The sequence below is a fragment of the Dermacentor andersoni genome, chromosome 10, assembly GCF_023375885.2.
Source record: "Dermacentor andersoni chromosome 10, qqDerAnde1_hic_scaffold, whole genome shotgun sequence".
NCBI lineage: Eukaryota > Metazoa > Arthropoda > Arachnida > Ixodida > Ixodidae > Dermacentor > Dermacentor andersoni.
In genome coordinates, this window is record NC_092823.1 from 83,119,704 (window position 1) to 83,132,895 (window position 13,192).

General features: G+C 46.6%; 1 long non-coding RNA gene across 1 annotated transcript in view; it reads right to left on the reverse strand.

Annotated features, from left to right (window-relative positions):
• Positions 1-13,192, reverse strand: part of LOC140213535 (uncharacterized) — a 33,480-nt gene that overhangs the window by 9,872 nt on the left and 10,416 nt on the right. The window lies entirely within an intron of this gene.

Consider the following 13,192-nt stretch of genomic DNA (forward strand, 5'->3'; position numbering starts at 1 on the left):
GATAGATAGATCCATGGATTAGATTGGAAGTCTTGGGAGTCCATGGAAGTCTTGTTTGGATTTTGGGCGAATGGACGCGCTTTTCGGGGCTCCGTGGCGGCGACGAAATCATAAGTTTTTCTGCATGCTTTGAGCTTGTTTCTGTTCTTTATTTGCTGATTTTTTGCCTTTCAGTAGTAAATGGGTGGTTTTCTTTTTCTTTCTTTTTTTTTGTCTCCTGTATTTCGGGTGCGCGGGTCTGCTTCGTGTACATTTGTTTTGCAGGATGGTTAGAGAGTCCTTTCGAGCCAGATGCTCCAACACGTGGCACGAAAGGACGTTGAGAGTTTGAAGTCTTTAAATGGTAGCTTGGAAGTGGCAAGACAAATAGCTATTAGTGCTTTTACTGCGCGGGTTTTGGTAGGAAAGTGAGAGCGTGCCCGCGTGGTTGAGCGCGTGCTAGAGCGTGTCATACCTTCGGTCTCCGCTGCATTGATTGCTTTTGAAACAGTGGTGAGAGTTGCTTTGCGGTATATTGAGGATTGGAATCCTGTGCGTATCGGTCTTTGCTAAAGGGAACTCGCTCTGCATTGATATAGTATTATAGTATTTGCATCAGTAGTAAGCATTAAATTTTTGTAGTATTTGCAAAAAGCCGTGCAATACATGGCGAGAAAGAAGGTAAAGCAAGCAGTGCGCGGGGGGTCCCTCAAGGCAGATGAGGAGACGGATGATAATGGAGAGGGCATCGAATCAACCGGCACACAATGTGATGTCTATACTAGGTTGCAGAAAATGGAGGCGTTCAAGGAAGAGCTTCTCAAACAGGTGCAAGAACTCAAAAATTAGCTAAACAAGGAGCGTGATGCACGGAAGGTAGTTGAAAAGAGACTTGAAGCAGCCGAGGAAAAGATGAACAGGGCCGCCATTGTGAACGAGAATGTGCGTGACAATGGAACGTAGACGCCCGATGCGACAGGAGAGGGAGTGTCAGCAAAGTACATGGAATGCGTGCAGCGTGATGAAGAGTTAGCTGGAAAGAGCGGCACCTACCTTGAGGCCGCCACGCGGGAAAAGCAGGAGCCCAGGGGACAATGCCCCTTGTCGTGTCCGAATCACGCGGAAAAGGACAAAGGGAAGCAGGGCGATGTAGGAGAGAGTGAAAGGGTGATTATCGCTGGCGACTCAAGCATGGCTGCGTGCTCAAAAGCAATTGTGGAGAGGGTGAAAGGCGACAAAAGAGTGGCGGTAGGGACATTTCCAGGGCGGACACTGGGTTCTGTCATGGAGCGAGCAAAAGAAAAGCTCGCGGAAAATGCCCACGTGTGCAACCTTTTCATAGTAGCAGGTGGGTTATATGACATTCTAAACCGGAAAGAGCCAGGACTAGCCCAGCGCATGGCGAAGGGGGTAGACGACTTGCGCGAGCTATCCCCTCAGGTGCAGATTGTGGTGTGCACGGTGCCGGAGGTGCCTGTACCTGACAGTCACGTGCAAAGAGCCGTAGTGGCTGCTAATGAGGCAATATGGAAAATAAGCCGAGAGAAAGGCTTCGAGGTTGTCGAAGTAAACAGGGAAGTGAGAAGTTGTGGTTGTTTTGAACGAGATGGGATCCACTTCAATTACAGGCTGGCACGAGAAGTGGGCTGCCGACTTGGTGGTCGCGCTGTTGCTTTTTTAGGGGGCCCGCGGGCGCTCAGGAGGTCAGAGTAGATAGTAATGAAGAAGGTCCTCTAGGGGAACTTCAGAAGAGCATCGCCGTCGAAAACAGAAAAAGGAGAGAGAGAGAGAGAGTAAAACTTTATTCAATGTAAATAAAATAAGGCACGATGGTTGGAGCCCCTATTCCAGGGCCCCACTGGCACGAGCGGCTCGCTGGGCTTGGTCCAGAAGAGCCAACTGGCTCTCCCGACCCTTGTCCGCAAGCCATGCCTCCCACTGCCTATTCATCATTAGTGGATGTTGGTGTAATATGGGACTGTCCATGTGCGGAAGCCTCCTGGGGCACTCCCATGTGATGTGTTTTAGTGTGGGTGTGTCTGTGCACCACGGGCACTCGTCAGTGAACCTCGTGGGGTGTATTCTGTGTAGGTGGTGCAGGTTGGGGTATGTATTCGTCTGAATACGACGCCAGTTCCTCTCCTGTTCGCTGTTTAAATCGGAGTGAGGGTGTCCAAAACGGCTCCGCTCCTGCCTTTGCTGTAGGAGGATGTCATGAGAATTCGGTGGAAGGACGTCGCTAGGCCATGCCGTTGCTCGGACGTTCAAACCTCGAGCAATACGGTCTGCCTTAGCGTTTCCTGCCAGTCGCTCGTGTGCCGGACACCAGAGGATAGTGTGGTGCCCCTCTTGTTGAGTGCCTAAAATTTTGATTATTGATTTGGGTGCCGTCCTTTGTAAAAACAGGCGGCAAGCCGCTTGTGAGTCGGATAATATGATAGCCGAATTGGTTTGGCGCTCGGCGTCCTGAATGGCCAAGACGATGGCTGCAGCCTCTGCCACGCATGCCGAGGAGGTTTTGAAGGATGCCGTTGTTATGTTGGATGTTGTTGTTGCATGTAGAGACTATGCTGAAAGTGTCTGAGCTGGCTCGACTGGCATCCGTATAATACACCCCCAGTCCCATGCCGAAACGTTTGTGAAGGGTCTTTGCCCTTGCTCTGCGTCGTCCGGGATGGTACTTGGGGCGCATGTTTTTGGGAATTGGGGCCACCGCGATGTGCGATCGAACATTGCGGTCTATCTGTGCCGTTTCCTCTCCGCAATACTGGGGTCTCAGGGGAAAGCCTAACCTCGCCAATACTTCCCTGCCCTGAGTTGAAGAACAAAGTCTTTCTTTCTGGGCATATAACGTCGCGACTGCGTACTCGTCAAAAGTATTGTGCAGGCCCAGTCCCTCGAATCTCTCTGTGCTTGTGCATTCGGGAAGACCAAGGGCGGCTTTGAAGGCTTTTCTTATTATTGCGTTTGCCTGTTTAATCTCTTGGTTTGTCAAAGCCTGATACGGAAGGGCGTATGTGAGTCGGCTAATTACGAATGCGTGAACCAGGCTGATGGTCTCTCCCTCAGTTAGGCCGTCTCTGCTTCTTGCCACTCTCCTGATCATTCTGGCCACGTTTCCTGTGACCGCCTCTAGTTTTTGTAGGGTGTGAGATGTTCCATCATTCTGCTGTATCCACATCCCCAATATTCTGAGTGTCTCCACTTCACGAATTGGCACCCCGTCGAGAGTCAGAGTGAGTGGCACCCAGTCCTTCTTTCTTGCGTACTTCGCACGCACCCGAATGAATTCCGATTTTTCGGGTGCGCATGCCATGTCCGCCGCCCTCGCGTATTCCACGACTGCGTCTATGGCCTTTTGAAGGGTTTCTTGCTTGTCCCCGTAGGACCCCTGGTGAGCCCAGAACGTGATATCATCGGCATATATCGCACAACCGAGATTCGGGTGTTTATCTAGCTCCAGAGCTAGCTTTCTCATCCCTACATTGAATAGCAGTGGAGAGAGTATAGCTCCCTGAGGGGTACCTCTGTCGGGACAGTTGAAGGTGTCGGACCTCGTGGAGCCTAATCCGATTGTGGCCGTGCGGTGGCTGAGGAACGAGCGCACGTAGTTATAAATTCGCGATCCGCAGTTCGCCGCTTCCAGTCCCTCCAGAATAGCGTGGTGGGAGAGGCTGTCGAAGGCCTTTTTGATGTCCAATGCCAGTACAAATTTATCTTCCGACCCTCTGTTGGGGTGCAGGACCTCGTGCTTTAGTAGTAGAAAAATGTCCTGCGCTGACACGTGGGGTCGGAAACCGAACATGTTGGAGGGGAACATGTTGTTTAGCTCTATGTGGTTTGAGAGCCGGACCTGCACAACCTTTTCAAAGAGTTTCCCCGCGCACGACGTTAGGGAGATGGGTCGAAGGTTGTTGATGTTACGAGGCTTACCTGGTTTTGGAATAAGAATAATTTTTGCTTCCTTCCATTCTTTTGGAAGGATGCCGTCCTCTGTCCAGACCGTGTCGTTGAAGAATTTGGTCAAGCTCTTTAGCGTGTCGTCACTTAGATTGCGAATCATTGCGTTCGTGACCTGATCTACCCCTGGGGTCGTGTTTTTCTTGAAGGAGTGTGCCGCTGCGTAAAGCTCTTCAAAGGTTATGGGGGCGTCCAGTTCCGGTTGGTCCTGACCTTCGTAAACGGGTTTGGTGGATTGCCCGGTCGGTACAGTTCCTACGTATATCTCTTTAATTTTGTCTATCATGTCAGCTTCCCGACCTTCAAACTCGTTTTCAAGCAGCTTAAGTGTGCGATTCGCGACTGTTTTTGTTCCTCCCGGGTCAATCATACTTCGAAGAATGCGCCATGTTTTCTTTGTAGTCAACGTGCCCCGAAGCGAGTCGCTGAACTGACGCCAATTGCTGTCGCTTAACTTTTGTGCGTATTCGTTAGCTTCCTGCGCTAGCTGAGCTATCCGTATCCTGAGTTTACGATTAGGCTTCTGCCTTTTCCACCTTTTTGTGAGGCCTCTCCGGGCTTCCCAGAGATGCAACAGGTGACGATCCACGGCTGGAGCCTCCGTTGTCGTTTCAATTGTTTTGGTGACCCTAGAGTGAATAACTCGGATATGCTCGGCCCATTCTCCTACGTCTGTTATGCTGCCGATTGTTTTCTGTTTTTCACGAAATTTGGTCCAGTCGGATAGCCTTGCCTTGCCAATAGCTCTTCGAATCCTGGCTGCATTAACCGATATGCTTAAAATATAGTGATCACTTCCTAGGTTTTCACCCAGGTTCGTCCATTTTCTGTATTGCTGACACTCCCATGTATTTGACACTCCCATGACACTCCCAGCATGTATTTTGCTGACACTCCCTCTCCTGTCGCGTCGGGCGTCTGCGTTCCATCGTCACGCACATTCTTTGGTAATGAGTAGGAAAGAAACTTGGCTGGGGGTTACGTATTTGTGGACCGGAAAAAATTGCACAGAGAAGAATAAAGAGTTAGTGGAATGCATAAGCGCTGATATTAAGGGTTTCGGGAATGGTGCTCGAAATTCGCTATAATTAATATAGGTGCGGTAAACTTATTGAGCAAATTAATTTGGCAGTCCTGTCATATGTGTTCCTTTCGTCTTCGTCTTCACCTAGGTTCGTCCACTTTCGTTGTTGGTGAACGTGAGGTCGGGGGAAGTGTCCTGGGACACGCTGTTCCCGATTCGCGTTGGGAGATCCGGTTGAGTTAGCTGGAAAAGTCCGTAGCGCTCTACAACGTCTGCTAACAATATGCCCTTGGGATTGACTCTACTGTAGCCCCAGTTTGAGTGTTGAGCGTTAAAGTCGCCTAACAATATTAATTTGTCCCTACCTTGAGCGAGTCGCACCGCGGTGGCCACCACGTTTTCAAAATCCGCCTGTTTTTCTCTGGGAGAACTATAAACGTTGACAATAATTGTTTTAGGTTTGCCCCTTTTCTGCGGCCAAATCGTGATTATCTGGTGCTGAATAGGTTCCCGGAAAAAATAATTTACGCTAATCGCGCCATCCTTCTTGGCAAAGGTGGCTACTTGAGGGTAGTCAGGGTGAGCATAAAGCTCGCAGCCTTTGAGTTTTTGATTTTGTTTCCCTATTTCCTGAATACAGATAACGTCGGGAGGGATTGGCGCCGATTCTATGTAGTGCGTGAAATTAGCCAATTTAGTGCGTAGCGTGCAGCAATTCCATTGCCAGATTTCAATGTGTCCGGTCTTTCTGTTGTTTGCCATATTATTCATGGATATTACTGTCGCTATCAGTGTGCTCTATAGCTTTCGGTGTCCTGGTAGGAGCTCCCGGACTTTGGCTGAACCTCTTTCGGGGGACGGCTGCGACTTTTGTTTGCACATCCTCTACCATTCGTTTGAGTTTGTGTAGCTCTGCGAACATTAGTTGCATGTTTTGTGCTAACTGTTGCAGCGTTAACGAATGAGTGCTGGAGGCGGTACTTTGTTGCAGTGATGTTTGTGGTGGTGATTTGGAAGTGTGGTCCGCAATTTGTATGGGTTGCTGTGATGTGCTGTTGTTTGCCGTGCGCTTAAAAGCTTCAAACTCGGCTCGTAGCTCGGCTAAACTGTTTCGAAGTATTTTGTTTTCTTCTACTAAGGAGGAAAGCAAGAAAAAGAGCTCGCCATGCAATAGGCTACATAAACATGCAGGGCGGCAGAAAACAGGAAAAGTAGGCAGAGATTGAGGAGCAGTAACAGAGAACAAATAGGGTGTATGCGGTTACAGAAACGCACCTTAAAGACTCAGAAGAGCCGCCACTTATTGAGAATTATGTATGGGAAGGGTGCAACAAAAATAAGTCGGAAAGAAAGGAAGGGGGAGTCGGAATGCTCATCCATCAAGGAGCCAAATGGAAAAGAGTAAATTCACAATGTCAAGAGCATCTTTGGTTATCAGGTACAGGGCCGCCATCGTCACCTGGGCTCCTGCTTTTTCCGCGTGGCGGCCTCAAGGTAGGTGCCGCTCTTTCCAGCTAACTCTTCATCACGCTGCATGCATTCCATGTATTTTGCTGACACTCCCTCTCCTGTCGCGTCGGGCGTCTGCGTTCCATTGTCACGCACATTCTTTGGTAATGAGTAGGAAAGAAACTTGGCTGGGGGTTACGGATTTGTGGACCGGAAAAAATTGCACCGAGAAGAATAAAGAGTTAGTGGAATGCATAAGCGCTGATATTAAGGGTTTCGGGAATGGTGCTGAAATTGTCCTATTAGGTGACATGAATGCCCACATACAGGATTTAGATGGCTATACCGACAATAACGGGAAGTCAACGCTAGACCTTTGTGAGCAACATAACCTCGTTATCGTGAACACAGGGCCTAAGTGTGAAGGGCAGATAACGTGGGAAGTGGGAAACCGGCAAACAACAATTGATTACTGTCTAATGGCAGAAGGAATTCGTGATAAGTTGAGAGAAATGGTTATTGATGAGGAAGGGCATAGCAGCATAGGGAGTGACCATAAACGCATCATTTTAAAAATGGGATATGTAGTTGGGAAAGACAGCAAGGAGAGCAAAATTGCCAGTCCAAATCTGAACGCTGAACAAATAGCAAATATAGTTACTAGAGTCGAGGAAGAACTTGGAAAATGGCCAAGTAAAGAGTGGGAATATGGTGAGCTTCTAAGTGTAATAACGACAGAAATACGGAAAGAGAAACAACATGTTCGTTGGAAAGGGAAAAAGAAACCGAAAAGTTGGTGGAACAAGGAGATACGAGAAGCGATCGCCGAACGACAGAAAGCAGCTCGAGAGCACAGGCAGGCAAAGAAGGCGCAGTTGCCGCAGGATGAAGTAACCAGTAAATGGGAAATATAACGAGAAAAAGTCTATGGTTCAAATACTGGTGCAAGCAAAATTAAAAGGTGACAGTGAAAGTTGGTTGTCAGAAATACGTGAGAAAAACAAGGCCGCACCTTGAATATTTTGGAACCACATAAAATTATTAGGCAGGAAGTCAACAACAATACAACAACATATCCTAGACGAAGATGAAAACAGATGGGAAGGAGAAGCGGCAATAAATTACATCCGAAAAGTAACAGCCGAATCTTTCCAAGGAAATGATGAGGTTGTATTTGAAGAAAAAAAGAGCATGAAAGAGACCCAAAGGGAAAAGGAGCTGGTGCTGACAAATTTAAACTGGAAGAAAGCAGAAGAGAAAATTCCGAAGCGCACAGCCACAGGGCTAGACGAGCTTCCCGTTAGGCTGATAAATGAACTAGGACCAAAAATCTCTGGTGAAAGCAGTGGAAAAAACTTCAAAAGAAAGACGAATACCAGACAGTTGGCGACAAAGTAGAATGATTTTAATTTATAAAGGTAAGGCGGAGAAAGAATGAATTCACTCGTATAGACCGTTGACCATTACATCGGTAACATACAGGCTAGCAATGCAGGCAATCAAATTAAAGCTTCAAGCATGGGCAGAGAATAATGGCATTTTGGGAGACCTTCAGAATGGCTTCAGAATAGGTAGGCGTTTGGATGATAAGTTGTTTGTTATTACTCAGTGTATTGAAATATCAAAAGCAAAAAGCAGACCGGTATATGTGCCCTTTTTAGACATTACAGGAGCCTACGACAACGTAGACCGCAACATTTTGTGGGATATTCTGGAAGGGGAAGGCTTAGGTAACGATTGTCTACAGCTTTTGAGAGAAATTTACCTAGAAAATACCGTTTGCGTTGAATGGGAAGGGATGAGGAGCGAGGAGAAAGTTCATATCAACAAGGGACTGAGGCAGGGATGCCCTTTGTCCCCGCTGCTGTTTATGATGTACATGGTGAGGATGGATAGGGCGCTAGAAGGAAGTAATATCGGGTCTAATCTCTCAGTAGAGCAGCAACTCCCAGGTTTATTTTATGTGGACGACATTGTGTTATTAGTAAGACATTAGTAAGCGGCGATTGGAGGATTGGTGGAAGAAAAGTAGGGAAACGACAAAAGACGGAGACGTACAACAGCACCGTTCGCAATAGGGGATCAGAAAATTTGGGCGTGGTAATTGATAGTGTTTTTTTTATTATTTAACCTAGGTAGGACATTAGGCAGCATAATAGCAAGAGCTTGGTGGCGCAGCCCACCGCCCCGTTCAAAAGGGGACGCTTATAACATCCATGCATCCATCCATGGTTACATTTGCTGAGCGCAAAGAAATGCCGACTGTTTGACGCATCGGTAGCAACAGCAACTATTGCTAAGATGACACATCAGTGACTAGCTGCAGGTCAGAGGCCACATCAATGTATTTTTAGTCAAGCGTGCCTCAGGCAAGCTAACCTGATACCACACCTGCTGGTTACCTAACCTGATAGCTCCGACAATTCCTCTGCCGTCCTCTTATGCGTTTCACTTCCATTCACACCAAGCGCTACAATAGCAGGAGGGTTATCCATTCTACGCAATACATGATAAGGTGCCTCATTCTCCTTCTTCCTTTTAATACCTAATAGAACATCATTCTTCCCGTAATACACTTATATTATTGATACTCATACTACGTCCTAATGCTGCACCTGTTATTTTCCTTTCCATCAGATTCGTGCAATTATTTGTTTCAACATTCTAAGCCACAGATGTTTGGCCGCACAGATTAGTACTGCAAAAGTACGTTGTATTCACAAGCATATCAGCAACCGCCCTTCACGAACCACCTCTATCTCGTTCGCACAAAACAAACCGGCATTGCCTATCCTCGAGGCAGGAACACATGTTACATCCATGTCTCCTACACGGCAGACAACGCTACACGAATGCTGGAGAGACTTCTCTCACTGAACCTATTCGTGGCGAATAAATAGAGAGCCACATAGGAAAGGCAGGTACAGCTATGGGTCGTGCACTTTCATGCAAGATTAAGTCGGACGCTCTTTATGTCGCCACAAGCGCTAACACGCGTCTTTTGCGCCCGTGCCAGCTTATGAGTGAAGCTACAGCGACAAGGGTGACTTGGCGATACTTGATGGGATGTTTGAAGCAGATTCAGCGAGACTCTGCGATATCGGCCAGAGTAGAACCGAGGCCTGGTCAGCAACGTGATTCGCGTCCCGCAATGTGATTTTAACAACTAGCGAAAGAAAACTGACCGTCATTTACCGTATACGTAAGGAGTCGAAAGCAGCTTGTTTCCAGAAGACCGGAGTTACCTGGAGGGAGGCTTAGCTCGATTGAATTAGCGCCGGCTTGTCTCTCATACGCTGTTAAATATTAGAGCGGCTGGCCGTTGAAGCGAAATGTGCCTGTGTGTTTCTGCCTTGACACGTGTCCCATTTCCGTTAGTCGATGCCAGATGTTGCAGGTTATTGCCCTTTGCCTTCAGTGTCATTGCAAGTACAGGTACGCGTGATGGGTGAGACGGCTGGGACATGAGAGATATGAATCGGTATAAACAGAGGACAGACATCCATATGAGAAATGCCAGAGTTGTCAGGGATGCCAAAATAAAGCTACGATAGGAAACAACGATTTGACGACCACTTCCTTTCTAACTTAAACGACTCAATATGTATCCGTTGCGTCAGATTGTCGAGTCGCCGGTCGTTCACCCGGACTGCAGAGTGTCCGCTGCCATCGCAAAAAAAGAAACATAAAAAAGTAATAGAGAAACAAAAGGAGAAAGACTTTAATGAACTCCTTCTTGCTTGCCATGATGAACTTCATTTACGAGGTTATTTACGTAGCGCTCATACTGTTCGTGTGTGTCTGAATTTTACTGTCTCGTCATTTGCGGGCAATTCAATGCTATTCAAATTATTTATGCGTTTGAAAATATAACAATCAAACCAACAGTACCTTGGTTTGGTTGTCGCACAGTCGAAGAGAGAAAGACGAACTTACCTATGGCGAAAAAATGCCGACACCTGCCTTATCTTCACTGACAGAAGCATCTGTAGCTATTACTGTATTTATATGGAGGTTCTCGAGATGGGTGAAGTAAAGGGGAAACGTAAAGGGGAAATCTATGATGACAGTTTCGTTGACATTTAGCGACATTTGTATTCCCTTTGCCACATTTCAATTTGATTGAAATATGACTGCAATAATTTCTCAAGGCTATGTATATCGCTTGACACCGAAAAAGTGCAATATCATCAGCGTGTACACATACCTGCACATCACGGTGTGTAGGAATATGACTTAGTAAAATATTAAATAAAATGGGGGAGAGTGCTGCGCCTTGAGGAACACCCCTTGTCTCTTTGTAACGTTGAGAAGAAACACCATTTTGATAGCAATAAAATGTACGTCCGCTCAGGAAATTACGAATCCATGCAATTATATACTGAGGAGATTCACACTTTCAAGTATGTCGATCAAGATGGTGTGCTCGACACTGTCATACGCCTTCGCAATGTTCAATGTCACTAAGGTCGCCTACTGGTTGCTGCGGCGAGCGAGTTGAATTCGACTCCTCAGATCAACATGAGCACACCAAATTGAGCACCCAGGCCTGAATCCTATTTGAGAGTCACCTAATGTTTGGTTGTCGCCTATCCACCTTTCGAAAGGGCCATACAATACTCTCTTCATTCACTTTAGAAGATTGGAAGTGAGAGAAATAGGCCTAATGTTGTCTATTGTGTTTTCATCACCCTGCTTCTTTAAGGAGCGGAAATTGGCAACTTTCCAATCTAGATAAATCCATGTATGCTGAGTTGAAAAATTTGTAAACATAAGCAAACCCTGGGGAGATAATTCGAATATTATTTTTATCATTGCTGTAGTTAAGCCATCAAGACATGGAGCTGAAGCGGACACTGACTTTACCAATTTCACAAATTCTTGTAATGTGACTGCTGTCAATTAATCAGCTTGTTCAGGTGCCGGCATATGATAGTGTAGAAGTGACGTAACCCGACTCTCTAAGCCTTTTGCAATCTCCTCCAGTGACTGCACCAATTCCGCGGGAGTTAAACTAAGAGATTCTATATTTGTTGGTGCTGAAACAATCTTTTTAGACGGTAGAAACCTAAATAGGGCTTTTCTATTACTACACTGTTATAAATAACTGTAATTTTTTGCGTTATAATTTTCTTTCGCTTTGTCAACTGTCTGCCTGAATGTAGCTGCAACAAATTTACAGACAATCCAATTACGTGGACACTGGTTATACAGTAAGTTTTTCCACGCTGTTTTTCGTTTTCTGTATTCGCGTTCACAGTCAGGATTCCACCAGGAGGAGTAAGTACCACCTTTGGTTGACTACATACTGAATCTCGACTTTCTATAACTGTGTCTTATAACGTGGCACAAATTAGGTGCCTTTAATCCGTCACCTAGTCGTCCCTCTTTATTTAAATTTGATCGCAATGAATCTCGAAATTCGCTATAATTAATATAGGTGCGGTAAACTTATTGAGCAAATTAATTTGGCAGTCCTGTCATATGTGTTCCTTTCGTCTTCGTCTTTGGCGCGTTTTTATGAAAACTGTCAAACAAAAGAAAACCCACTCATAAAGACATCCGATCATTTTCCACCGCAGATAAGCGTTAGTGCAAACCATAACGACAATAATTAGATTATTGTAAGGCCCACTCATTTTTCCAGGAATAAGAGAGATTAATGCCCAAAATTACTTATGCGAGACAGCGATTCCATGAAGCCAACAAATAATCAAGCAAGGAAGTCATATCTTACCTATTGAATTTAAAAATATCTGTTACCTAAATTTTCAATGAGCTTCCCATTTCTACAGCGAAGCTATTAAGGGCTACTTTCCCCGCTATCGTGTGCGCGTGTAGAAAAATATCACGGAGACAGTGCAATGCCTGGCCGACCCGTGGCGGAGGTGACGCCCATACGTGTGCGGATCCCTAAAATAGTGAAACGCCGGGCCGACCCACGGCTGAGGTGCAGTTCGCCATTAAGGGGCCCAGATACACAGCTTCGCTGGTCATCTTTCTTCACAGAGTGGACGGGTACTGAGTTTTAACAGCGAAAGCTGTATATGACTAACCTTCCGTAGTCTTTTCGGCGTCCGGCAACAGTAAAGCTTATCATGCGGGCCTATCTTCGTGACAGTGCAGAAAGGGTCCAAACTCATTGGCACATACCCCTATGGGTATGTGCCACAGGGGTCGGGATACGAGCCATTGATTAAGGGGGTGTGAGCTATTCAACAGCTGCGTTATCGATGGGGCGGATACATATAGTTCCTACACCCAAAGAACAACATGCGTATGAGGAGCGCCGGAGGGAACAACAGCGTGAATGTAAACGGTGCCGGCGCGAAACTACCACCGACGACGAACTGTCCCGCGATGCTTAACGAAAACGACAATCGCGAGCCCGGGCACCTCCGAACGAGCAACGACGCCAGACTCTCAACGCAATACGGCGGCAGAGGTACCGGATCGACCGAGTGAACGACTTTTAGAGCAGGCGAGGCCTTTGTCGGTAACGTACTTTTCAACCGTGTCTACAGCTTGTTGCAGCGTGGTTTCTATATCTCTATCGCTACCTTTAACCACCCACAGGGTGATGTCGTCGGCATACAGACTGTGGTGTAGATCTGGAATCTGATTAAGTTGTTCCGGTAATCGGATCATCGTTAAATAGGAAGGGGGATAAGACTGATCCCTGCGGTGTTCCACGACTTCCAAGAGGGATCTTGTCCGATTGTAGTTCTCCTATTCTTAGTTCCACTGTGTGGTGGTTGAGGAAATCTTTGATGTAGTTGT